Source organism: Scylla paramamosain, chromosome 15, assembly GCF_035594125.1.
Source record: "Scylla paramamosain isolate STU-SP2022 chromosome 15, ASM3559412v1, whole genome shotgun sequence".
Lineage (NCBI taxonomy): Eukaryota > Metazoa > Arthropoda > Malacostraca > Decapoda > Portunidae > Scylla > Scylla paramamosain.
This window is the reverse complement of record NC_087165.1, coordinates 15,091,012-15,118,511: the sequence shown is the minus strand read 5'-3', so window position 1 is coordinate 15,118,511 and position 27,500 is coordinate 15,091,012. Positions and strand designations below refer to the sequence as shown.

General features: G+C 43.0%; 1 protein-coding gene and 1 long non-coding RNA gene across 4 annotated transcripts in view; one reads left to right on the top strand and one right to left on the bottom strand.

Moving 5' to 3' along the window:
* The window catches only part of LOC135107509 (cell surface glycoprotein 1-like), a 197,507-nt gene that overhangs the window by 91,346 nt on the left and 78,661 nt on the right, over positions 1 to 27,500 (top strand). For both annotated transcript variants that reach the window (XM_064017461.1, XM_064017462.1), the window contains 3 exons: positions 4,794 to 4,937; positions 8,215 to 8,311; positions 9,964 to 10,128. The gene's annotated coding sequence lies outside the window, so the exon portion shown is untranslated. The remainder of the gene's footprint in view (positions 1 to 4,793; positions 4,938 to 8,214; positions 8,312 to 9,963; positions 10,129 to 27,500) is intronic.
* LOC135107208 (uncharacterized) lies at positions 5,182 to 6,905 on the bottom strand. Of its 2 annotated transcripts, none has more exons than XR_010271655.1 (2): positions 5,498 to 6,905; positions 5,182 to 5,395 (listed from the first exon to the last, which is right to left on the bottom strand). It is a non-coding gene; the product is annotated as an uncharacterized LOC135107208 (long non-coding RNA). The 2 variants fall into 2 exon arrangements; XR_010271654.1 differs by having other exon boundaries at positions 5,182 to 5,392.

Here is a 27,500-nt window from a genome sequence, read left to right as displayed (position 1 = left end):
CCCATCATTACGGATCATTACGAGTAGCAGGTACTTTCCCAATGCGTTCATCTCGGCTACGGTTCCTTCCCCCACCACAAAATGTTATACATATGGTGAATCATGTCTGGTCAGTCATTTGTACCAGTACGTGCATTCAACTCAACATTACTATTTTCATCTGTCTTTTTTTTTCATGTTTTCTCTCTGTTTCTGTGGGTATGGTAGAGAGAGAGAGAGAGAGAGAGAGAGAGAGAGAGAGAGAGAGAGAGAGAGAGAGAGAGAGAGAGAGAGATTGTTGTTGTTGATTGTTGGGTCATCTCAGAAGGAAGAAGGGAAGAAGCAAGGGATGGATGAGTCACTTGCTTGCCTTCCTGCTGCGTCTGACAACTTCCTGCTATTACTCAGATCCCCAAGTCTACATTCTCGCTGACTCGATTCACGGAAAAATAAAAGTTCCTGTGTAGAATGTCCACACACACACACACACACACACACACACACACACACACACACACACACACACACACACACACACACACACACACACACACACACACCTTTCTTTTATGTGGTCTGAAAAATATGGGAACTAATTAATTTGTAGTGAATGTGGTGGTGGTAATAGTAGTGTTAGTAGTTAGTAGTGGTGGGGGTGGTGCTGGTGGTGGTGATGGTAGTTAGTAGTAGTAATAGTAGTAGTAGTGGTAGTAGTCGTAGTAGTAGTAGTAGTAGTTGTTGTTGTTGTTGTTGTTGTTGTTGTTGTGGTGGTGGTGGTGGTGGTGCTAGTTCTTGTTTTTTAGTATCTAGTTCCATCTCTTACTGTCGGTTGCAGTTGTTGTTGTTGCTGCAGACCTCCTCCTCCTCTTCCTTCTTCTTCTTATTCTTATTCTTATTCTTCTATTTTATTAATACTTCTCCACCAACACACCCGCTTCTACTTTTTAATGTATCCCTTCGCATTGTGAACCGTATTGTTACAAGGTGTGGCTCCATCATGGCTCCGTTCGTTGGCCCCAGCCACACCCAGGGACTAGTCGCCAACACACCTCTAAACTGTCGGCGAGAAATCCCGATCCACAGTGTTCATCGTAGTGTGAAGTGCTGTAGTTCCTTCAGGCACAGCGGGGCTACTTACCAAGGGAGGGAAAAAGCTGACACTACATCCTCGCAACTGCGCTATTTCTTGGCTAAAGCTTCCTCATTAGTGATACTCGTACATTTGGAAGTCTTGTTTAGAAGTCGTAGATCTTCAGACGCATCTCACCTCATCTCCTGAAGGCTGGGAGTGAAATTATATTCATACACATATTGAATTCTTTCTGATCTCATGAAGCTGCCTCAGCTGAAACTTATGTTAAAGAATGTCCCTTGCCGCAACGCTCAGAGGTCTTTGTCAGTAACGACAACGTAGGTACCACTAGAGTAGGGAAGCCGTTCCCGCTGTAGGAGGAGTAACGGCAAAACGAACTCCTTGGTCCAGTGGCATGGCGTAGTTGCACATACAGTGGTCAGGCTGCCCATCCAAGTCGTCCAATGGTGTCAGTGGATTCTTTTTATTCTTGGCGAGGGGAAATGTAAACCTTCAGTCCTGATTGGCAGTGTGGTTAGGCCATGAGATGCAACCACTTCCTGTACCATTTGCGTCTCTCTCTCTCTCTCTCTCTCTCTCTCTCTCTCTCTCTCTCTCTCTCTCTCTCTCTCTCTCTCTCTCTCTCTCTCTCTCTCTCTCTCTCTCTCTCTCTCTCTCTCTCTCTCTCTCTCTCTCTCTCTCTCTCTCTCTCTCTCTCTCTCTCTCTCTCTCTCTCTCTCTCTCTCTCTCTCTCTCTCTCTCTCTCTCTCTCTCTCTCTCTCTCTCTCTCTCTCTCTCTCTCTCTCTCTCTCAACGACTGTATCACCTCTTGGTCGCCGGGTTCTGCTTTCCTGTTTAACTAATAATGAATGGCTGAGCTGGTCCTTTGTATGTGTTTGCTACAGTCTTTGTAAACATGAGAAATTTGACCTTATTTTTTCTGTATAGGCTGGATTTTTTTGGTTGATCTTGAAGGTATTTGAAGCATTGACCAATAACACCGTTTTGCGCCGCCCCAGATCTTCAGTGATTTGTTGGCGGCGTACGAGTAGTGGCAGCTTGACATGTAACCCGCTCACCTGCACACTCATGGAGTTTCCCACCACACTTCTGCACGTCACCTTTTACCACACCCATGATAGGTTTTTTTTGTGTTACTCATGCGGCTGATTGCTGTTGATACTACCACAACAACAACTACAACAACAACAGCAGCAGTAGTAGTAGCAGCAGCAGCAAGAACAACAACATTAACAACAATAACAGCAACAACAACAACAACAATAGCAACTACTACTACCACCATTACTACTACTACTACTACTACTACTACTACTACTAACAATAAAAAGAATGAACATAATGATAATGATAATGGTGATTGGCTCCATTCTCTTGATTGTCTCTCACATATTAACAATCCCCTTCTTTTCTGTAATTAGCGAGGCAGTTTGCGTGTCTCGAATCTTTTCACCGTCTGCTTTCCCATTATTTAGTGTCGTTTTTTTCTTATTAATTAATTAAAGAATATTGTTTTTAATTTAATTCCTTAATTTTCATGTAGCAAATGGTATAGTGCATGGAAGATGTTTACGTCAGACACACACACACACACACACACACACACACACACACACACACACACACACACACACACACACACACACACACACACACACACACACACACACACACACGCTTTTTTTTTTTTTTTTTTGGTAATATGAAGATGCAATTAAATATTCCATCAGATAATAGAAGAAAAAAAAAGAAAAAAAACAGGTAATAACAGAACTTTCCCTCCGTGTAATGTTCCGTTGGGCGCGTGTCGGCAACGCCCACTGACCTGACTGAGGCGCCGCAGGGGTGTGCCATTACCTGTGACCCCCTCCATACTAAAGGGGGGGAGGGGGAGGCACGTGTTTTGCAGCGTTTTGTAGTCGTAACGTGATGAGCCGCCAGTGCTTGTGCCTCGTTTTCTGTTGTAATGACTGTGCAGTGGGTGAGTGTGCACAAGTGTTGGTGTTGATGGTCTGTGTGATGCCCTCGGGAGACAGACGCTGACCCCTGGATGGAGCTGTGACTCGTGTGCCAAAAAAACATGTATGTAATAATGTAAAAATAAGAAACTAAATAAAAAAAGTTACAACCGAGTGCCAAACTTGATGTACGAGTGAAGCAAAAGTCATATACGATTACGTCTCGACCAAGTTTTCTATCTCGCTCCAATTTCTCATGATTCTTCAGGCAATTATTACAGGTTTGTCTTAGTGTTGATGTGATGTCCCGCCTCCATACTGTTCTTGTCGTCACTCATACTGCCCTGTTCCAAATTCATGCTGCTCGCTCTTGCTGTGTTGTGGGGAGGAGCCTTCGTCTGCTATTTTGTACGTAAAATTGACTAGTGTAGCTTATCACAGAAGTTTCGTAAGAGCAAACATAATTCTTGCTGTTTTTTTTACTTTTTTCGTGTGTGTGTGTGTGTGTGTGTGTGAGTGTGTGTGTGTGTGTCCATGTACCAGACAGAGTTGGTCGTTGTGGAAGATCATGCCGTAGTTCTGCTATACTGTGGTTCACTTAACGGACAGCTACACCCCTGCACAAGGTCACTAATCTTTTAAGGCGACGCACCTCAGTTCTTGCCTTCACATTACGCATCCCGTTTTTGATCGTAATACTCGTATACGTAAAGGTTTCTCGATCACCCTGAATGGAGACTGACGTACTCACCATCTTACTACTCATACCCAAGGCTCGTGCGGCATGTTTGCACACACCGATGTTACGTTATTGTGAGCCTTTCTGTCTTAACTATGAAACTGCCTGTTTCTGCCTTTCCCGTCGCTATGCTTTGAACAGTTTCAAGAGAGGGGCGTCGTAGCACCTTTAGAATTAAACTGACCAGCCCGATAGTAACTCTCTTCAGCTAAATTTTTGAGGAACAGGTAATCACAGGGAACAAAGAAAAAAATAACATGTCAGAAGAATTCGTTTAAAGGCAGCATGTTGAAGCCTCAGTTACTGCATTCACAAATTAACATTACAGTGTCTTTTGTTGGTGGACATCTTTGTTGGTGTCTATAAAAATAAATAAATAACCATGCATATGACTCCACTTCTTGGGAAAAGTCAAGTTTCCATCACAGGAGTCAGTGGCACACACAGCCTCGTGGTGAGTCAGTGGCGTGTGGCGGGTGTTGGAGGTAGGGAAATGCCGCGGCGGGGCTGAGGCGGCGGATCCAGAAGGACGAGGATCCGCGGCCAGCGTAACCATGGAGCGGCGGCACAGACGTGACTCATTCCTCGTGACTCAAAGGGTTGGGTTTTATTTATTTATTATCCTTTATTCATCTTTATTTATCTATCTGTCTTGTTTTTTTATTTTTTTTATCTATCCATCTATACATCCATCTATCTGTTTGTCCATGTACGAGTATCTATACCGTTTATTTTTGTTTGTTTATGCATTAATTAATTTATTTTTATCTGTTTATCTATTTTGATTTCCACTATGATTTATTTGTATTTGTTTACTTATTAATCTTTCCACAGTCGTGTGTGTGACAAACATTTGTTTCTGCATCTTTTACATTATCTTAGGTACTGTAATTTGTTACAAACAGCATGTCCGGGGCCAACACGTCCACTGCTGTTTATTCTCTATTTGTATCCCTCTGTGGGAAGCCTCACCATTGGGCAGTGTGATGGATATGTCTCTAACATCTTCATTCCTGCCTTACAGAAGCTGAAGGGCGGCACGACGGCCGTGGTGGCGCTGGTGCGGGAAAAGCGGCTGGTGGTGGCATGGCTCGGCGACTCCCAGGCCCTCCTCGTGCGCCGCCGCACCCCCGTCAGGATGGTGGAGCCCCACAAGCCAGAGCTGCCGGTGAGTCCTTGTGTATGAATGATGGGAGGGACCGCAGGTGTTTTTCTTTTATTTACTCTCTCTCTCTCTCTCTCTCTCTCTCTCTCTCTCTCTCTCTCTCTCTCTCTCTCTCTCTCTCTCTCTCTCTCTCTCTCTCTCTCTCTCTCTCTCTCTCTCTTATTTGTATTTCTATGTTTGTATTCAGGAGTCGTAAAGAATCAGCAGCTCTAACGTCTGTTATTTTACTCAATAAATTTGGCTTCCATCGAAAGAAAAAAAATCGAGCAATATCTTTTTGAGGTTTCAGGAAAATATCTTCCCGCACAGACAGCACTCAGCAGTGGATGACAGTTTGCTGCGTCGGGAGTTAACAAGGCAATCATCTTTGGCGAGTTTCAGAAGGAAGCAGAGTGCTGAACTTCATAGTGAGGAGTAATGGCAGCAAACCAGTGCGGCAGTGATAACTCCTTGCAACACTGCTGAGGGAGAGAAAATATAGAAATAGTATATCATAAGTGACGTCTGTTCACCAGACTGAGTTTCTTCCTCTAAAAGTGGACCAGCAAGACAACACAACTCACCGTCATAAATAATCATAAAAGTACACATTAGTGTGTTCCTGGATCCCTCACTCGGTGCCTCTGTCGGTGTTCCTCCCGCCTGGTCGTCGCGGAGTACAGCACCGGGTCGCTTCCCTTACCATGTGAAATAATAAATAATAGAGATTTCACTAACCTTGCCGCTGGCTGTTGACCGAGTGGGTCTTTCGGACGCTGCGTGGCGCCACACCCCACCACTCAGACTTGGCGTATGTACAGTACTAGGCAATTTACCAGTACTGCACCACCCCTGAGGTGCGCAGCCAAGGCTGGGCTGCTACCTCAACGTTATGTGGAAAACAGATATAATGAAAAGTAACAGTAAAGAAGTTATAAGAGAATAATTACGAACAACTAACAAAATACCATGAAGGAGAAAAGTGAAACATTAAAACATAACAGAATCCAAAGTTGTTAAAAGTAAACAAGAAAAGTGAAAAAGTCTAAAACGATTGTTCTTGTATATTTCATTCCAAAACGCCTCGCACCTACATGTTAAATCCTTCTTTCCCAGTGGAATGCCACGCAGTACAAGTAAATAATACTGTGCTACCTTCAAACTTATAGTTACCTGGGAGATGCGTAGTGCGGTTTAGTAATAATGTGGGCGTGGCCGTGGGTGGGATGGGCGGGGCAGGTGTGAGGGGAAAGGGAAGGGGCAGGCAGGCAGGTAGTACTGTGGCAGGCAGGTGTGCTCACTCGCCCTCACATCCGGCCCGCCTGGATGACGCTGCTGTGTGGACGCCTCCCCATTAGTCTTTGTACTTTCCCTGCCGATTGTTGTAGTGTTTCCTGGTGTTTCACTCAGCCCACCTGTATCTGAAGGCAGCTTGGAATGGCTTTCAGATTTGCCTCATTTTTCCCCATGACTGTTCCTAGAGAAAACTACTGTCAGTCTTTTATTTCCCCGGATCGCTGAGGCAGAGGAAATGGATGTCTGGCGGGGCTGCTGGAGGTGTGTCTCAGGGGTTTGGTCATTGCACCTGTGGGGACGCCAGCACCAGCGTGAGGGAGGCGGGACGAGGTTCAGGAGCGGCAAGACATGGCAGGCAGGAAGGGAAGGAGGGAGGCAGGGAGTCGCGAAGGCCGTGGTTCATGAAGGTCTGACACCCTCATCACTTCATTAAATACTCTTCGCTACTGACAACTTATCATGAGGAACAATAAGTATGCGTAGATTAACCTGCCAGGACTTATATTCCCCATTAACTGCTCGGTATTTATTTGTTAAGCACACCGTGAGGGAGGAAGGCTGGCCACTTAACTCAATGAGGCCTAAACACAGGCTGCCTCCTCCACTCACAGGAAGGCATACACGAGCTGAGTGACGTCATTTTTATTGTTATCCGGGAAGTGCGGGTGACTTGCTGTTTCCGCCCTTCTAAGAAAATTGTAATAAGGATTCCTTGCTTTATTTTACTTTTTTTTTTTTTTTTTTGTGTGTGTGTTTTTTTTTTTTTTTTGTGTGTGTGTGTAAGTGGCATTCTTTTGTCTGCTTACCACAAGGCCTAAAATGATTGGCGGGAATGCAAGACAACGATAATTTTGTGTTCTTTTTTTTTTATTTTTTTATTTTTTTTGTAATTTAAAAATTGGAGTCATTTAATGTTTTTTACCTCATGGCCTCGTCGTCATTGCTGATCGTTATCAAGACTGATGTATATTAACACACACACACACACGTATAAATGCAACTTTTTTCCCATTACTTGGCAGTTTTAAACCAGTAAGTAAGGAATAGATAATTATGCTGTTTACCTGACTGTTGCTCATAAAAGCTGAGCGAAAAGTAAGCTGCGTAGTTTCTCAAATTCTAATTATTATTTTTATAAATCATCATTGTGAAAAAATTATAACCAGTTTATTTATTTATTTATTTTTTTATCATAATTTAAGAGATTTTTTTTTACTTGTAAATAATCTTCCTGAGAAATATTTGGTATTAGGGAGGAAATGTCAGAAATTTTTTTTTTTTTTTTCCATTTGTAATCTGATGTACTTAACAGTTAAGCAGATTATTAATGTTGAAAGCAATCTGGTGAAATTTGCCTGTGGGCGTGGGAACCAGGCAGCACAGAGGGAGCACTGCGTCCTGGACCCTTGAGAGGAACACTTCACCTCGCATGAAACTTGTTATTATTCATTTCCTAATGGATATACCCGTGCAGGGTGCTTCCGACAGTATCCGGCAGGTGCACCCTTCAGCAGGCGTCTGCGCTTGTACAGACAGTGACGGGACAGACCACAGCCTTGTCTCGGGCGTGGTGAGCTGCGTGGCTGCCCGTGTTAGGTTGAACATGGGAATTGGGAACAAACTGATTTCTAATTATGATGTTAAATGACTAGAATAGACTCATTAAGAATAGACTCATTAATTAGATTGTAGAGCTAATAGTGGTCTCTCTCTCTCTCTCTCTCTCTCTCTCTCTCTCTCTCTCTCTCTCTCTCTCTCTCTCTCTCTCTCTCTCTCTCTCTCTCTCTCTCTCTCTCTCTCTCTCTCTCTCTCTCTCTCTCTCTCTCTCTCTCTCTCCATATAATAAGATAGATTTATGGAAGAGGATGATAGGTGGACTTAGGTATGCATAATTTATACTGTTACTTATATACTGCCTTTATTCACCTTCTTTTGTGTTCTTTTGGTGCATTACGTTGTTACTAGTAAGCCTGAGCACCCTCACTAAGCAGCCTTTTTCTTACAGGTGGAGCGGGAGCGAGTGGAGGAGATGGGTGGATGTGTCCTCAATATCCAGGGCACGTGGCGCGTCCTTGGTCAGCTGGCTGTGTCGCGGGCCATCGGTCAGTACTCCTACCCAAGTACTGTTATCCTTCCCCTCCCGCAGGATTCAGTAGCACCTTTGAAATTACTCCTCTGCCTCTTCCTCTCACACACTTTGTCCTTCCCATCCCATCCCTTCCATCTCTCACACAACTTGCCCCCTCCCCCTCCTCCTACGCACACCTCCCCCTCCAGTAACTGATCCTTTCTTTCCCTCCTCACCCTCTCCCATCACAGTACGCCATATAACTTCCATGTTGTGGCGCCAGAAATACCAATCAGTCAGTTAATCAGTCAGTCAATTAATTATCCACTACTCTGCTCACTAATATGCCCCTCCCCCCAACACCTTTGTCTCCTCACCTCAGTTCTCTCATACATGTTATTCAATACTTCCTACGATTCGTCTCACCTACTTTGCCCCCTTCCTGTACTCCTCTTCCCGCCTCTAGTCCACTCTCACCTGCTCTTCCCTCCCTCTCTCCCTCCTTCGCCCTGGTTTATATTCTCCCACACCAGCCTGACTGCTCTTCTCCCACGTTGCAACCGATCCCTCCAACACTCCATTCAACTTCCCCACACCTGTCCTCTTCCTTCTGTTCTCCACCAAGTCTTGTATTGATTATTTTATCCAGTTGTTCTTTTTACATTTTTTTTACTTTGTTTTTACTAATTTCCTCTTTATTTATTTATTTATATATTTATTTATTTGTTTGTTTGTTTATTTTGGTACAAATATTTTGCTCTTTTTTTTTTTTTTGTCCTTTTAAGATACAATTGTGTGTGTGTGTGAGAGATAGAGAGAGGGGGGGAGGGAGGAGGGGGTAGGCAGATGCAGCCACACCCACGCGGCACCGTTCTTCCCCTCTGCCTTCAATCATGCGTGACGCTCAAATGTGGAAAGTCTTGGTTGCTATTGTTTGCGTGAAGGGGCGGCCACACTTGCCCAAAGCATTGCACATATTATTAAAATGACACACTGTATCATTGTTGTTGTACGTACATCATTAACGTTATTGTTTTAGATATCCTATCTTAATTTTACCCCGACATAAAACTTCATAATTCACTTAACATAATGATAGTAATATACAATAAATATATACAATAAATAATGTACAATAAAGAAAAAAAATATATGTTTTCCTGGAAAAAAAAATCGAACGTAGTTTTGTAATAATAGCTTTTTTTTGTAATATTATGTAATCAGTCAGTGGTCATGTGCATAAGAAAAAAATGCATTGATACCAAAGAGGAACTACATTTGGACATGATATTTTTAAATGCAGGAGTAAGCCCTGAAAGGAGTTGCATTTTCTGTGACTATTTACACGACTGACTCAGCTGAGGCCACCGCGGAAGCTGCGTGGGTAACTGCGCAATTTTAGGAGAGGAGAAACTTACATTTTAAGCTATAGACTGTCTTCTCATTCTGATGATGGTGATTTATTGTTCAGTAAACTTTCAAACAAAGCTTAGTGTTTCTACTATAACAGACCTTCATGCATTTTAATGTTCCTGTGTTCTGGAGGAGTTCTCATCTTACATCATTCCTTGGTGATAATTTGTACTAAAGACTGATGCATTGCCCTTCAATGTACTTGTTTTGAGCAGTCTCAATAAATTGTGGTCTGCCAAATTACCAGTTCACTAATGAGAACTTACTCCACAGGTGACCGCGAGTACAAACCCTTCGTGTCGTCTGAGTGTGACATCAAGTCTTTGGAGATTGAGGGAGATGAGGACTTCCTAATCCTGGCGTGTGATGGCCTGTGGGACACCTTGTCCCCTGATGCTGCCGTCAACCTGGTGTACGCCTACCTCACCCGCAACGACGGTAAGTCCCTCTTCTGCATTCATTTGACATTACTTGATGCCTTTCATTGCTCTATGCTGCAGTGACTTTGGCTTTGAATCCATGGACCAAGTTTCAGTCTGGGTTAGGACAGTCAGAGCACAGCTCACTTAGGCGATATTCTTCCTTTGGGTCTTTGGATAAATGAGTACAACTACACCTGGGGAAACTTAGAGAAAACTGGGAAGATAAAGTCTGGAAACCCAAGTGTCACAGTGGCTCTGTGTCCCAAGGCAAGGGATGTCATCCACCACAGACTCAAAGGCCAGTGAGACAGCTGAGCATTGGTATATACCACAGGCAGCTACACCACATGCACTTTACATTTATCTTTCATTCTCCTACTTCTTTTTTTTTTTCCATAGCAATGAGGCACTGTTCCTCTGTCACCCATGCAGTGTTACTGTCTCTAGTCTTCAAAACTTGTTCATTAGTAATTTACCTGATATTCTGCAGGGAGGTTGCCATTGTTTTGTGGTTTCAGTTAACATCATAATGAACATTCAGGAAGAATAGGTACTAGAAGACCTGTTGATTTATAGTAGTAATATGCACAAAATCAGTATATTGTTTCAAAAGTCCAGCTTAAATAATACAGATAACTGTGATCTAGCCTGCTGGGGATGAATAGAGTGTATTGAAACATTCAGAACTTTGCTGCTGGAACATTAAACTAGTTTTGGATGAAGAAACAGAGTGTGTGCATGTTACACTGGTCTCAAGAATTAAGGCAACTCAAACCATATATATTGTGGAGATCTTGGTTGGGATCCAAATGTAACAGTAACAGTATATAAAGAAATACAAAGGAAAGCCAAGCAGCAACAGACCTTTTGGTCCTTGCAAGGCTGATCTTTGCAGTAACCCACTAACTCCAAATTGTCTAATGCAAGCAATTTTTTTTTGTATTATGATAAACAGCATTAATGTATTTGCTTCATACATCTGCACATTCAAAAGACATGTGGTTGAAATTAATAAAGTCATATTTCCTATTCACATGCATCAGCTTTTGTCAATGGATGAAAGTTTTGAAGCTGTGTGGTTCCATAGTGCACCAGCTGATCACCTCACATAATGACACTTGGGACATGTATTGGGACCATTGTGACCACAGCAAGCACAGACAACAGTGGTTATGGTGATATTTGCAACAACCAGTGATTGGTTAGGGTGAGACATCACAATGTCCAATCAAAATAAGTGACTTTCACACCAGGTTCCATCTCACACCACAGCTTCCCACATCCAGACATTTATGTATGCCAAGTGGAAGCAGCCTCAGATAAAAATACAAGGATAGAAAGAATATGCACATCCATCCATCAAAAACTATTTTAATGTCCCAGCAGCAAAGTTTTCAATTTTTTAATACACTCTGCACATAACTCTCAAAAAGCTTTTAAGTTTTTTCCACAAGTCTACTTATAAATAGCTGAGGGTTATATCAGTTTCCAGTCATCAGTAGAAATTCAGCTGCCTTTATGCAGCTAATCAGTGATGCAGTTATGAATATCCATAACCACTTTGAAGATTAAAAAAATGGACAAGGGTGAGTGTGTCCTCAGCCCAGATGAAGGTACTTAACATTAATGAACACTTCCATTCTCCCCAGTGCAGCAGCACTGCTGTTGAAAAGTATTCATGCAGACGATCAAAAATCACTTAATGGCATTTACAGCATCATTAGACTATTACATAGTCAGTGCTGATGCATTTTTACTGGAGTGACTCAATATGAGGGGGACTTGCAAAATTCATGCCTTGCTTGACCACTCTGTAAAAGATGCAGTGCTGGCTTACTGTGTTCAGAAACCTCCAGGAACATGGTAGAAATGTTCTACACATCATTTCCAAAATTATTGCAGATGATGTAAGTTGTTTATGCAGCTAGATCACATATTAACAGAAACAATACACATTATATAAATATGGCAAGGATTATGAAGACCAAGAACATAGGCATTATGTCTGTACCACTGATGTGTCACAGGAGAAAAGGATGTAAAAAAAAAAAAAAAGATTGGTGTGATGCTAGGCTGGAGACACACTCACCCTTGTCCATTTTTTTAATACTCAAAGTGGTGATGGATATTCATAGTTGCATCACTGATTAGCTGCATAAAGGCAGCTGAATTTCTATTGATGACTGGTAACTGATACAAAGCTCAGCTGTTTATAAGTACACTTGTGGGAAAAATGTAGAGCTGTTTGATCAAGCAAGGTTTGAATTTTGCAACAATCTCCCTCATATTGAGTCATTCCAGTAAAAATGCATCCACACTGACTATGCAACAGTCTAATGATACTGTAAATCCCATTAAGTGCTTTCTGATCCTCTGCATAAATACTTTTCAACAGCAGTGTTGCTGCACTGGGGAGAATGGAAGTGTTCATTAACATTAAGTACCGTCATCCCATATGTGAACCATGAGCACTTTTCAGATGTTTGAGTTTTACCTTTAGTGCCAGTAATGTATCTATTTTTTTTCTTTCTATAAGTAAACAAGTTCAATCCAACATTCCCTTAAATAGGAGTATCTGAGACAGCATCCATGTGAACACATATTCACTGTGACTCCTAGAAGCATCCCCAGACACTTTAATCTTTAGGCCTCTAGGGGAATAGGGCCAATCCTCACCATCCACACTGCATGAAGGTTTGTCATGCAAAATACTCAAATCCCTCCTCATCAGGGCCCACTAGCAGAGCTGATTACCCACTCCTGTAACAAAGTAGACACCATTCCCTTTCAAGCCCAGTCAGCTGACTGAACCAGATGTGAGCAGTTGAGTCTCTCAAAGCAGCAGCATCATTTATACAATCACAACTCTCTGCTCATTAGTATCTAAGCACTTCTCACTTCTCTTCATACCTTCCTTGTTGGATTCATACTAAACTGTACCTCATCTTTTATTCCTCCATCTATTCTAACATGCAGCACTAGATACTTACACCAATCTTTTCACTCAAGCAAATTGACATTCAATACATTATCAATCTTTCTACCATCAATTATCATCATATATTTTGTTACTTTATTCTTTCTTTTATTTACTTGTGGTTTTCTCCTTTGTCACATCCTTTTAAAGTCTCTTACTAAATATAGTCTGTTCGAGAACTTTAGAAACATAAACTCCTCCTACACAGTAAGACCTCCATTCTTAACTCTCATTGGGTGAGGGAATTCAGTAAGAGTGTGCATTCTACAGTGCTTCATTCTTTCTTTAATAACACATCATACATTTCCTTGGGCAATATGAATATTATTAATTCATCAGCTAGACTGAATATGTTATGACTAGAGTACAAAAGTAAGGCAAGTACATTTCTTGAAGAAGAGATGCAGTGGTATATGTAAAAAGGCTTGTAAAATTCTGTTTGAGCAAGAGAATGAAATGAGCCTCTCTGCACCCTCCATGACCCATTTGAGGTCAAATATACAAATTTTGACCTGAGGGGATTGCATGTGATCCTAGGGATTATGCTGTTACTGGCCAGACCAAGGCCTTCAGGTGAGGTGGTGGGGTGGCTGGCACATTGTTGCCATGTCATTTTCTCCATAAATTGTTTTGAATGAAATAATGTTTGCCTATTATTTCCTGGTGCATTATTGATTTCACTGTAATGTGTCAGGCTGAAAGAACATATTATGCTACATCAAAATATACACAGTGAATTCAAACAGGGAATAGTGTAGCAAGAAAAAGCAGCGCTGGGCAGGGCAGTGTCATTCCCCCAGAAGAAAAGGCTTGTCTATCTGTGGAAAGGAGAAAAGTGATTGAGAACTGTAATGATAGTCAGGATGTTAGCTCTGATGGACAAAACTCTTGTTTATTAGTTAAGCTAAAATCTTGGACAAATTTGGTATACATCTGGAGCAAAACAACAAAGTTCACAGTTACAAGGTTAAGTAAGAAGCTTGAGGAACCTAGACTGTAAGATATGTAGTAGCTAATCATGAGCTTACCATGAAGCACCACCATGATCAGCAGATCTCAGCCTCTATTACTCTTGTGAACATGGTTGCTTGATCACAAAGCATTCTAGCATCTTCTTAGATCAGGGTTCTTCAAAGTATGGGTCAGGATCCTAAACTGGGTCACAAGCTCTTGTTCAGTGAGTCACCACATCATAAACAGATATATGAACAATAATTCAAAATCAACAATGTGTGTGTGTGTGTGTATGTGTGAATCAGTTTCTATATCAGAGGTATAAAAGTACTGGGTCATGAAGGAAGTATATAAAATCAAGCTGGTTTTTTTATAAAAAAAAGTTTGAAGAGCACTGTCTTAAATGGTGTAAGAATCCCACAAGCTGTATTTCTCTCGTGATTTGTCCTTGTTTGTTTTAAAAGCAAGGATGTTAAATGTAGATCAGCTATTCTTCTTTTCCATGAAAGAAGTGAGGTCATGTTATGTCGCTGCTGTATGTCTCAATGGTTACATGACCTAGGCACTAGGCAAGGTTGTGAATTGGAGTTATTGCAGAATGTGTCAATGTGATTAACCTTGGCTTTATGCATATATAAAGCTGTAATCTTTACCAAACCACTGAAATTCTTCTAAAGGCAACACAGAATAAAGCAGATCAATGATGCATCAAGCCCTCCTGGGCCAAGGCCAAATTCGAGATTTCCTCAAAATGAATATGTACCCTTCCATGAAAGCTTACAAGCAGAACAGTCCTCTGTTTCATGTGAGTTCATGTTGTAAAGAACTTCTTCAACAGTAACAGAATAGTACTATTAGTACACATATGGTTTCGTTCATGACTGCACAATTCATGTGCTTTCTACTAATGTTATAATTGGTTATGTTACCTTAGTATAGCTGAAAGGCATTGATCTTAATCAGATCTAAAGAAACAGACTTAAGATCAAGAATTAATTGGAGGTTTTGTGGTCTTCATTTATCAGCTACACACATGCATGGCATACTTGCTGGCAGTTATTTCTCATCAGTAATGCTTTTGTAAGAGGGAGTTTACTTCTTTAAGGAAGAATCTACCATGAAGGAGATGTAGGCAGTGCCCACAAAGCTTACAGCTGCATCAAACCATAAGGGATTGTTTTTCATGAGGATAGTATATGTGATGTGCAGTTATGGTTCCTGTATTACATTAAGAAAGTAGATCTGTCAGAATCACTAAGGAGAATGACTAAAGAGATACAAGGGATGAGAACCATTCCTTACAAAAGGCGATGGAGGCTTTTAGGTTTATATTCTTCAGAGAGCCATAAGTTAAGAGATCTGATGTAAGGGATTAATTGGTAATGTATAAGGATATCATAAGGGTGACAAGCAAATTCCTCAGGGTCAGTAATCAGGATAGGATAAGAAATAATGGATTCAAGCTTTTTAAAGTTTTATTTGAAAGAGATAGTAAGGAATTGGTTTTCAGAAGAGACACAGTAATCATGTTGTTAGTGCCAAGTCATTAGGGAACTTTAAGGGAAGATTATACATATTTATGTATGAAGATAATAGTTGGAAGTAGGTAGTTACATTTCATATAGCAACTGCCACATCTAAGCCTGACAACCTCTTGCAGCTTCCCTTATTTTCTTGTGTTCGATTTGTGTAACTCAAAAGATTTTTGGAATAGAGACAGTAAGCAAGTATAGAGGCATTCCTTCAGGCATATATCCCTTGTGAAGATAATTCTTATGTAACAATTGTAACAATTCTACATGCTATATTGCAACTGCTGAAATCATAGTTGCCCTACAGAATTAGCCACTGACAACTTCAATCCATACATTGCTACAACAGACATTTTCTGAAAAAATGAGAAATGACATGCCTGTATGATGCAAGGTGATGGACAGTAGACAGTGCAATGCAACACTTGAGATGGTTTGGGTGAAATTAAGATTATGAGAATGAATGTTGGAAATATGAGAGAGAGCAAAAATGCTCTTAGAACTGGAGGATGGAGTGTTAAGAAATAAGACACCTGGAATATGCCAGGATGAGACATGGAGGTAAGTGGATACTCTGTCATGGCCATTTCTTCAAATGAGATTCCAGGAACAAGTGTCAGTGCAATGTATTAGACTGGACTAAATGCATTAGTGCTGTAGTAGAACAATGTGATTATTACAAGATATGCAAAAAAAAAAATGCAGCAAGTTTCTTATTATTGTGCAGTTATGTATTTATTGAACTGACCACTGTAGTGTGCATGATTACTGCACAGTACCTCCTTCCTTAGTTTTTCCAATAATGTTTATGCTTTAATATCCCTTGTAAATGCCTCACTACATGCACTTGATGTAGGAAAAAATAGAAATCTATAAAAGTTCTAGAAAATTATAGTTTGTAGAGTGAACATTACTGGAGATGCCTGTATGCAGTAATTAAGCCAAAATCATATCGTGCAAACAGAATGAAAGCTTGCTCACAAGCTCTTGACTGGTGAATGTATTTCATTTGAGTAGGTACTGTACTTAGAAATGTTAATCTTGAAGTGAGAACCCCAGGGAAATTTATGCTTCTGAGCAAAGAAAATTAAATTAGCATTTCACGTATGATCTTTGGATTTTTACTGGGATGCTGGGCTTCCTTATACCAGACTCATGAATCAAACATTACTGTAGATGTGGGGAGTAGTGCCTTGCTGCTGGCACTGCTCACATTAATCCATCAATCATAGTTCATAACTTGTGTTAAGAATGGACTGCATAGTCTGTTTAAATGCTCTTCCTAGTGTTAAGCCTGTATGCATATCATAGATTGAGGACAAACTAAAATAGAAGACACTTTGACTACATTTAAAAGGAAAAGGGAACAGACTGCATTATGTGTGGAATACATATATATAGACTTATATAGATAGACTTGTGTTCAGTAACAGAATGACAACACAAGGATGATGGTAGAGGGGCAGGGCTGATAGATTAGGATGGAGAGATGAGGACCAGGAAGTGATGGGAAGGTGTGTGGAGGAGGTTGTGGGAAGCCTTTGTCCTGCACTGACTGATGGTGGTGACAGATATCTAACAGTGTCCTCTGTTGAGTGAACTTTGTATGAGATTCATGTGATCGATCATGTTAGACTGGTCTCTCTCTCTCTCTCTCTCTCTCTCTCTCTCTCTCTCTCTCTCTCTCTCTCTCTCTCTCTCTCTCTCTCTCTCTCTCTCTCTCTCTCTCTCTCTCTCTCTCTCTCTCTCTCTCTCTGTGTGTGTGTGTGTGTGTGTGTGTGTGTGTGTGTGTGTGTGTGTGTGTGTGTGTGTGTGTGTGTGTGTGCGCGCGCGCGCGCGTGCGTGCGTGCGTGCGCGCGCGCACGCCCTTCAGCCACTACAGAATCGTGATCTTCCGTTTCGTCGGGCGGGAGCTTTACGTAATAAGAATCAGTCCACACGGCGCATTGGGGATAAGGATTAGAGTTTCTTGACCCTAGAGCCAATGCGGGAGTTGTATGGCTGGACTGACGGGGCGGGGCGTGCCGGTAGGTCGATCTGTCCCCGCAGCTGGGGTGCACCCCGCCGCCGTCCAGACATTATCGACCTACGCCTTCTCCCCCCGCGCTCCCGCCGGACTCAGGGACCCGCTGATGCTGTGCTCCTGATGCAGAGTGATTATTTGGCGCCGCGGTGCTGGGACGTCAGTGGGTCGTCATGCATAATGTTTGGTCTGCCGTAGCACAGCCGCGCGTGTGGCAGACACAACCACTCACTGGTAGGGGGATAATGAGGCATCCTAAGGGGGGGCAGGGTAGGGTGAGGCCGCGGGATGGAATGGGTGGAGGTGAGCCGGGGTGAGAGAGGAGGCAACGCTGCAGAGCGGGCTTGCGGGTGAAGCTGGTGAGAAGTGGACCGCCCACCAGCCTCACTGCAGCTCCACTCACTGCTTGCATTTACGGGACTTTTTTTTTTCTGGTGGCTTTCCTTATCTTTCCCTCCGTCATGTAACACCCGATACCTTACCCGGCAGTGCTGAATCAGCGGGAATGTCTGCCTGGGTACAGCGGCCTCTTCATACATTATCGTGCTTGTTACTGTATGCGTTTAATTGCTCGTTTGTGAATGTATTGGTTTGTCGGTTTGATTGTTTGTCTGCGTTATAATGCGCCAAATTTATATGTATTTATGTAGCGCTGATTCGAGTTGATTCACACACTACCCCTGTATGAACATTTCTGTTTTAAGGCTGAACACCAGATTGTAGAAGAGCACCGCAGGCCACCACGTGAAGGCGCCGCTCCCCCAGGGCTGGCTGTAGTACAGAGAGAGAGAGAGAGAGAGAGAGAGAGAGAGAGAGAGAGAACTTGTAAATTGTTTAGCTTTTTTCCTTTCTTTTTTTTGTCTGTCCTCAACATTGAACGACCGCGGAGTTTTGTCCGAAACTGTATCATACCTGTGTCTGCGACGGGCCGCCCTGTGTATGGTGCAGAGGGGAAGTCTCTCTCTCTCTCTCTCTCTCTCTCTCTCTCTCTCTCTCTCTCTCTCTCTCTCTCTCTCTCTCTCTCTCTCTCTCTCTCTCTCTCTCTCTCTCCTTTTATTTATTTATTTACTTTTTTCTGTGTGTTGAATTCAATTTGCAATGTTCCATAAGGCGTGGGTTCTAAGATGGCTTGGTCTGTGCTGGCGGGTGGTATGAGTTGGTGTGTGTGTGTGTACATGGCGTGCGTGTCATCAGACGAACCCCAGCAGATTGATCCTCTTAATAAGGATTTCGCACGCCCCTCCCATTAATTTTGTATTTTAAAAGGATGGGTGGCTCACTCCCCCACAAGGATATGAAAAATTTGTATGTTGACAAAATCGACTTGACATTTTCTAAGTCACGAAATGTAACCCTGAAAGTTTCTCTCTCGCGGTTCCAACATTTTTAAGTCACGAGCCTGGCCCAAGGAAACTTTTTCCTGCTTTGCCAGAGTAAAGGGCCAGTGCCGCCCCCGTGCCGTGTGAGAGGACAGGCCAGGAGTGGTGGAGGCGAGGAGGTCTTTGGCTGGAGGTTCCTTGAGGGAGAGGGCTCAGAAGGGGGTAGAGGAGCTGGGTGGGGAGAGGGGACGGGAGGACACGAGTGATGGGCAGCCGTGCTCGGAGACCGCTCAGAGGAGACGAGATGTGTCCACTATCCCATCCCCTCGGCGCCACTGTGTGTGTGTGTGTGTGTGTGTGTGTGTGTGCGTGTGTGTGTGTGTCCATACACTCAGTACACAGTGATCTTTTGTTCTGCGCTGAACTGAAAATGTAGTTTAGTGTAATTGGTTCACAGAGATCAGAATCTTGGCACACGCTACATGTTTCAAGAATTTAAGTAATCTTGTCTAATGAAAGGAATTTAGACATTACCTCACCCTCCCCGCCGCCATCACCTTACCCGTATGATCATGGCCTGTGGAATCTGCTTGGCTCCCTGGCTCTCACAAGAACACTTGAACATACTTTAGTAGTACAGTACATACCATGATCGTGTACAGCACCTACTTCGTTTACAAGGCAACATCGCGACGGTTAAAATAGGAAACCACAAACACCATCATCACTTGACAATATTTGCCATCTCAGCCTCCTCACGCGGGGACAGCCAGCGCCAACCGAGATGTCTGGACCCTGTGTCTCCCATGAGACACGCTCCGCTCTGCAGACCAAGGACCTTGCCAAAAGCTACAAATGAGTGATGTTTACCCACCGGTGCGTCACCACAAACCATAAGTTCGTTATCCCCGACCGGAAGAGATGGCAGAAAAAAAAAGGAACTACATTGCCACCCTTAAGAAGTAATAGTAATACCAGTATTTCCTCTCGGCAAAGCCGCCACTCGTTTCTCTGACGACTCCCTGACAAAGCATGCAGAATGCTGCGAAATTAGAACACGACATTGAGGCAAGGACCATAAACATGTTCGTGAGTACTGCACGATTTTCTGTAGTGTGATACAGTATGAAATATGAATTATTTGTCCTGTATTTATTCCATACATACATACATACATACGATATCTGTACTGAACACCTGCTCAGCCTTGGGTGTGAACCTTTGTCGGTTTTATCTGGAGATTTAGAAGTGAGGTCAGCAGGGTGACAAAAGTCTATATAGTTAATTAATGTTGCCTTGAACTCTGACCTTCAGAGACTTACAGTCAGAGGGGTCAGCAGGGTGTAGTCCTCCCACGGGAGTGTAGGGTAATTGCGGCACCTGGCTTTCAAACCTTCAGCCTGAGGTGTGTCTGGATGAAAGTGACGCGACAGTTAAGGTTAAGGTTAAGGGTGACCTACCTTGCCACAGTCGCTTATGTGATGGCAAGCACATACGGTCGTCACCCCGTTGATCATTCATCATAGTGCGTTGTCACATTACAGTCAGGTCGACTTACATGTTAAAAAGTATACATGTTAAAGTTGCATACTATTTTTAACATGTAAATCAACATGAATGTAATGTGACTGAACGCACCATAATGATATATAATACAGGAAAAGACTTAGGTACTCTATGGAGGTGTTTTTAGCAAAATTTATATTAAGAGGTGTGGAATTACGGCACGACATTTTATCTTGGTAGCACATCACGTTACAAGTACACGACACTTCATTATCCTTCGGTACAACTTGTGTCATAGTAGTCACACCGCACTGTGCTGCTTGTCTTGGCGGTGGTAACGCGAGGGAGTCATCAGGCCAGCGATGTGTTTACAACGCACACCATCACCCGCACCACCCAGCCGTGACGGACATGCTGGGGAAGCTGCACGGTATATGTCGTGGAGTGAGATGTTGCAAGGGATTGGTATATAAAGGCTACTGGAAAACACAAACATTTTCATTTTTTAATTAATAATTACTAATTATTTACATTTGCAAGTCAAAATTTCTCACTCGTATTCATCTTCAAATCATTCAGAGTTAGTAGTTGTCACTTTATATCTCTTCAACATATTCATATTCATATGGTCGTCTTTCTGGTATGGACTGCGTGGGTCCTATGTCCATGTTTGTGTTTTTTTCCGGCTCCCTCGATATCAAGTGCTAATTACTCTCCCTTTCCTGGCCTGTGACCGCTTGTTATTCTCCCTACTTCATTTATCTTCTCCATTTCTTCTTTCTTACTTCTTTCTTCTTCCTTATTTTGTCTTCTTTCTTCTTCCTGGACAATATAATATGTACTGTGGTGTGAGGTCACCACATATTTATATTTCACTTTCCTAATAAATAATTCAGAGGTTGTAAACGAGCCAGTATTAACAGCAAGATAAAAAAGAAAAGGAATCCATCTTCCTCCTCTTGGTTCTCTTAGTTCTCCATCTCATCCACTGAAGAAACACCGGAGGACACGAACGCACACTCACTCCTGCACCATCTGTCAGCCTCGTCCCAGATTAGCCAGCATTCACCTCACGGCCCTCCCGGCTCCTGCAGATTCCCCTTCTCTTAAACCCGAACTTCACGTCGTGCACTGAATTTGTACCTTAGGTGGTCACTTCTCTCCCCTGCATTACCAGTGCTTCCCTCAGTGAGTAAATGATTCCTCACTGATTGGAAAATAGCAGGTTACCCCCATCACTGCGACGCCCAGCCCGCTATCACTCCTCATTCCCATTGCCATGATCCCCATGCCGTAACTTGCCACGTGAGGACTTCATCTTGTAATATTGCACGAGCTTACATATCTAGGGCAGCGTGAAGCAATAATGATGATCTCTCAGTGTTGGCGTGGGTGTTTGTGCTACCCGGAAAGAAGGAAAACAGGAAACATAAAACGCAGCTTGTTCAAAGGAGGAAGGCTTTTAGGCCATAGAGCACGTAGACACCACCGCCACCAACAACACACTCACTGTGTTAAGAATGATGAAGTCTACAAAAGGCTAGTCTGCCTACACACTGTGCCCCTCATTTACCTAGCGCCATTCTTCATTTCCCTCCATAAATCTGTCTAACCCCTTCCATTTTTATCCTGTCGTATGCGCTTGTCTACGAAAGGTTTTCCGAGCATTCATCGCCATATTTATGAACAATTTGCAACAGTTTGTTTCTTAGAAGTGTGTCTAATTTGGATCCACTCCTACAAAGCCCGTCCTGCTCACTTGCTGTGAAAACCTTTATCTGTATCATAATCTTGTTTGACTTATCTGCTCAACACAAACGCTCTTGTGTTGCATTGTGTAAGTGGCCTTCTTCCCCATGTTTTCGTCCTCCACCTCTTCATTCTCCTCGTAACTTTAAACCAGAGAGAAACAACTAATGTTACAAGTATGTAAGGACCTCCCTGTGGTGGAATGAAGAACACACTCTCTTCCTGCTCTAGGTGTTGTATATTAGTAGTCAGTATACAGCATCGGCTTGATCATTGATAGGGAGTTGCAGGCTTAAAACAATAAGAAAAGAAATCACGTGTCTCATAAACCCTACTATTACAGTCCTTTTCCAAGTAGTCCTTTTTCGTTTCGTTTTCGTCCTCACCTACAGTAAAATATTGAGTACCAGAGTGCACGCCATGTAATTATCGAGGATTCCCACACATTCGCTACCTTCGTCTATACTTATGAGAGTCAGATCTGTACAATAATGCCTCCCACACTGCAGCTAACAAACCCACACCTCCACCCCCGCCCCTTGAAGCCCACGTGCGGTGCTCTGTCCCTGTTCTCCTCCCTCACCCCAGCACAACTCGTAGAACTGGAAATTGCAAAAACAAAACTAGCGTGTAGGTTGTTCTTGCACCCGCCTACCTGCCCTTACAGTATACTAAGAGGACCTCAGCCGCGCACCTCTCAACCCTCAGTGACCGTCACCTGAGCCTTATGTTCCAATCAAGGCCGAGACTGCTCCACCAACCCTGCCTGCAACCCTCGGCTCTCCCTCACCCCTGTCCCCTCCCTGAATCCCACAGTGCCCCTCGCCTCCTGCCCCGACCATCCCATCCACTCTCGCTTAGCATCGCTCCCCCTCCTTCGCCTCCCTCCACCTCTCCACGCACTCATTTCAAGGGATTACAGGGGATTTCAAACAGCAGCATTCCTTTAGGACCGCTACTCGGCTGTTTGATTTCACTCCGCTACTCTACACTAACTAAGGTATTAGAGAAACACTAATGACGCATGTACAGTGTGAAGGAAGAGAAAAAACGTGTATAATCTCAGGCTGCTGTTGCTCATGGAGAAGGGGATGAATACTCGTTGGTCTGGTGGCGTGTTGTGTGTATAGGGCAGACAGAGGCGCAGCAACAACAACATCCCGACGCCGGCTCTCGCTCCGACAGAGAAGTGCCGTAACATTCCAGTGCGTTATTGAATTACACGTACAATTTGAGTAAAGATTAAAGCCATGTTATTATTAAAGTGTTGTACCGTTGCAAGGAAATTGCGAGTGAATGTGTAAACTATTAATTCACGTTGCGTAATTGGTGTTTAGCTGTATAATTGATAGCGAAATTAGGTAAGACCATTATTATTATTATTATCTTTATTATTTTATTAGTGTTTTGATCAGGTTGATATCACATACTAATATTATTGTGAATTTATCGTAATTTTACGTTTATTTATATATTTTTAGTTTACTTTATATACATTTCAGTATTTCTTTGCGCCATTACACTGATATTGCTGTTACTGCCATTGCCATTGCCATTGCCATTGCCATTACTGCTACCACACACACACACACACACACACACACACACACACACACACACACACACACACACACACACGGGATGGAGCCAGCACAAAGAAGCGAGTGGTGATGGTGTCCGTGCCCGGCGCAGCATGACCAGAGCTGATCGCCGGTTCATCGCACTGGAGGGGAGCGTGGTGCTGCCTCGCTCGCCGGGATAGAGGAGGAGGAGGAGGTTATTTGTGTCATTAAAATTTAGAGAGTAGTCTAGGTACAGCCGCAGTAACTTGCACGTGGCCACTTCAGAGAGTGCGGGCGATGTAGATTGCGCTCTCCCACCACTGATCTGGAGGGAAGATGGAGAAAAAAAATGTTTACTTTAGAGCACGTATTGCCTCCCCCTTTTTTTTTCTAGTTTAAAGGGGAAATGCTCGTTTGTTTTCTTTCTCGAATCGGAAGGGAAAGAAGTTTGTTAGTTTCTTTTAATCCCGTAAAATCTCCACTGTTTCTAATATAAGTGGAGAAAATGCCTTATTTATTAACATCTAACTTATTATTTTTTTTTCTTTTAAGTGTAAAAAACGTCAGTAGATGAAATACATTATTTATAAATATCTAGTCTGGTTTTCAGATCTGAGTGAAAAAAAAAAGCTTGTCATTGAATAAAAAAAAAATATTACTTGTCAACTTTTAACCCGGTTTTCATTTTTTTTTTTTTTACTTATAAGTTATCCCCCCCTTTTTTCAGATTTATGTGGAAGAAAAACAATAAGAAAACGCATGTAATATTTTAAAAGCACATATAAGCTCATTCTTCCCCTGCACTCCTCCCTTTCACTTCTCAACACCCTCCACACACCCCTCCCACCAGTACCGGAGCAGAGGGACAGATGTGCAGAGTGCCATAACTTCCCTTGGTTCTCCCGTGCCTGCCACCCCTCACCCTGCCTGTAGACCCCTTTATGGCTCCAATGACTGATTCTACTGGCCTCTCCGACCCTCCCCCTTCCTCCTTTCCCCTCCTTTCCCATTCCCAGGTGCAGTGATCCCCTCCTGCACCCCCTTCCTCCCTCCCGCCGCCCTCCAGTTGCGGGGACACGGAACCTAAGGTCGTTGTTCCGTCTGCAGCTAAGCAGTTAGTCACCAAGGTTCGGCTTTCCCTCAGCATCACGCGATTGGATACCACTGCTTCTCTCTCTCTCTCTCTCTCTCTCTCTCTCTCTCTCTCTCTCTCTCTCTCTCTCTCTCTCTCTCTCTCTCTCTCTCTCTCTCTCTCTCTCTCTCTCTCTCTCTCTCTCAATCCATAACCAATACCCTATCACCGGAAAGCGCCCGTCCAAAGACACACACACACACACACACACACACACACACACACACACACACACACACACACACACACACACACACACACACACACACACACACACACGTCCTTAATTTGTTTACAATACTTTCCCTTTACCAGTTTTTTTGCCTGCAAGGAGATGAGGTTTGCCTGCAGGCTGTGACCACCCCCACAGCGCCGCGCAATCCCCATGGAGGAAATGAAAGTTGTTGTTTTAACCATTATCTTCTGTGCGAGTATACATTTGCTGTTGTTTGTCGATTGTAACATCTTTGCGAATACTAAAGAAGACCTCGTTTGTAACTTTAGGGTTAGTACGCAGCTGAAGGCAACAATAAGAAGCATCCGATGTAAGTAGTCTAGTGATATATACAAAGAATATGTAGATAGGACGCCAAGTTACGGATTCAAGCGGGATTTTATAAAGAGATGAGAAGAAATGGGGCCTGAAATAGGGTAACAAGTGATCAAAATAGATTCAGCTATAGGTAAGGTTGGCAGCATCATAATAAAGCGTATCATTGGTAACATTAATTAACTGGGTGAAAAGTAACAGTTTTTAGCCTGCTGTGGATGACTAGAATAGACACACGTAATTTACCAGGCTGGATGTGCAGAATCAATAAGAATGTAAGAGAAAGTCCGACAAATTTATGGATAAGAATAATAATAATGTAAGTGGACGTATATACTGAATTAAATAGAGGCTGATATTGTATGCCTACTGTCTCCTCTTACGTTCCTATGATTTTTTTAATGACCAACCTATCAGTCACTCAGTAGGAGACGTGTAGATGGAGGTGACTGAACACGTGTGATTCATTGGCCTGGGAAATTGTTACCTCCACCGCTCCTCCCTTTCTCTCACCCTCGCCGCACTCATGACTTCCGCAAAACGTTTAGTGGAACATCATTTTAAACAAAGATCAACCAGGCGTGCCAGTCAATGCACCTAACCAAGACCAGTCACCTCAATGACCTCGACTAGAAAGCTACGCTGAGACAGTTACAAGCTGTACAACCTACGTATTGTTTCCCCGACGACTTTCACCCGACGGAGAGGAGGAAGAGGAGGAGGAGGAAAGGTAAAAAGAAAATAAATAAATAAGTAAATAAATAAATAAAACAAGAGACCTACGTGAACGAAGATACCAAGGAGAGGAATAAGTAGGAAGCTGAGAAGAGTGAGAAAGAGGAAATAAAAAATGCGGTAACGAAAACACTAAGAGGAAGAACGAAAACTAGGAGAAAATATAAAAGTTTATGAAAGATTATGAAAAAGCTAAGATAATATGGAGGAGGGAAAGGGTGAAAAGAATGAGGAAAGGAAAAGAGAAAAATGCGAAACATTCGATATAGAAAGGCCAATATCAGGAAGGAGGAGGATGAAGAGGAGACAGGAGGAGGAAAAAAAACAATATCAGGAAGGAAAAGAATAAAGAGGAGGAGAAGGAAGGAGTGAAAAGACCAATATCAAGGAGGAGGAGGCGGCGGAGGCGGTGTGTGTGAAGCAGCCTGAGTGGTGGTGTGCCGTGTGTCAGGCGGGTGACCAGGGGGAGGGAAGAATAAGGGTCGCGTTGGAGGGTCACGGCCACAGGGGAAAGCTTGGCTGAGAGACCTGGAGGGTGTTGTGCCCCCGGTGACGGCAGGACATGTTAAGAGCTGGAGAAGGCAAAGGAGGCCACGTGGCGCCCCTCGCTGGTGACAGAAACGAGAGAAAGGGAAGGAGAAAGGAGTCCGGTACGTGCAGCAGAGGAAGAACAAACAGCACCACAGCAGCATACGTGTTGGTCCTTACGAGGTTGTTTGTGATAAGCTATACTATCCAATCTAGAGCAAGAGGTGTATGATATAGTAAAGGCGAAAGAATGACTCTCTCTCTCTCTCTCTCTCTCTCTCTCTCTCTCTCTCTCTCTCTCTCTCTCTCTCTCTCTCTCTCTCTCTCGCTCTCGCTCTCGTTCTCGTTCTCTCGCCACATCTCATTCTCCTCAGAAAAAAAATGATAATACTCTTTGTCATACAGATTGGGGAAGGTACAAACTCCTTTACTGTTTTTTTTTCAGTCGCCTCAGCATTATATAACACAAAACTGCTGCTTTTACCCGTGTTGTGTGTGGCTGTGTGTCCACGTCAGGGAAAAATATGTCAGTTTCCCCCCAACCGTGCGGCCTAAATTTGCGTGTACAGGGCAATATCCTTCACTGTGGAGGTATAATGAACATAAAAAGTGGTGTGTGTGTGTGTGTGTGTGTGTGTGTGTGTGTGTGTGTGTGTGTGTGTGTGTGTGTGTGTGTGTGTGTGTGTGGAGGTGACCAGTGTTGATTTTCGTTGTCCCTTTAAGAAACGTATTTTTTTTCTTTTTCTCGACGGTAATTTGCATAATCAGAACGTGTTTGTGTTGCATTTTTCTTTCGTTATATTTTTCATGATTACGATCTG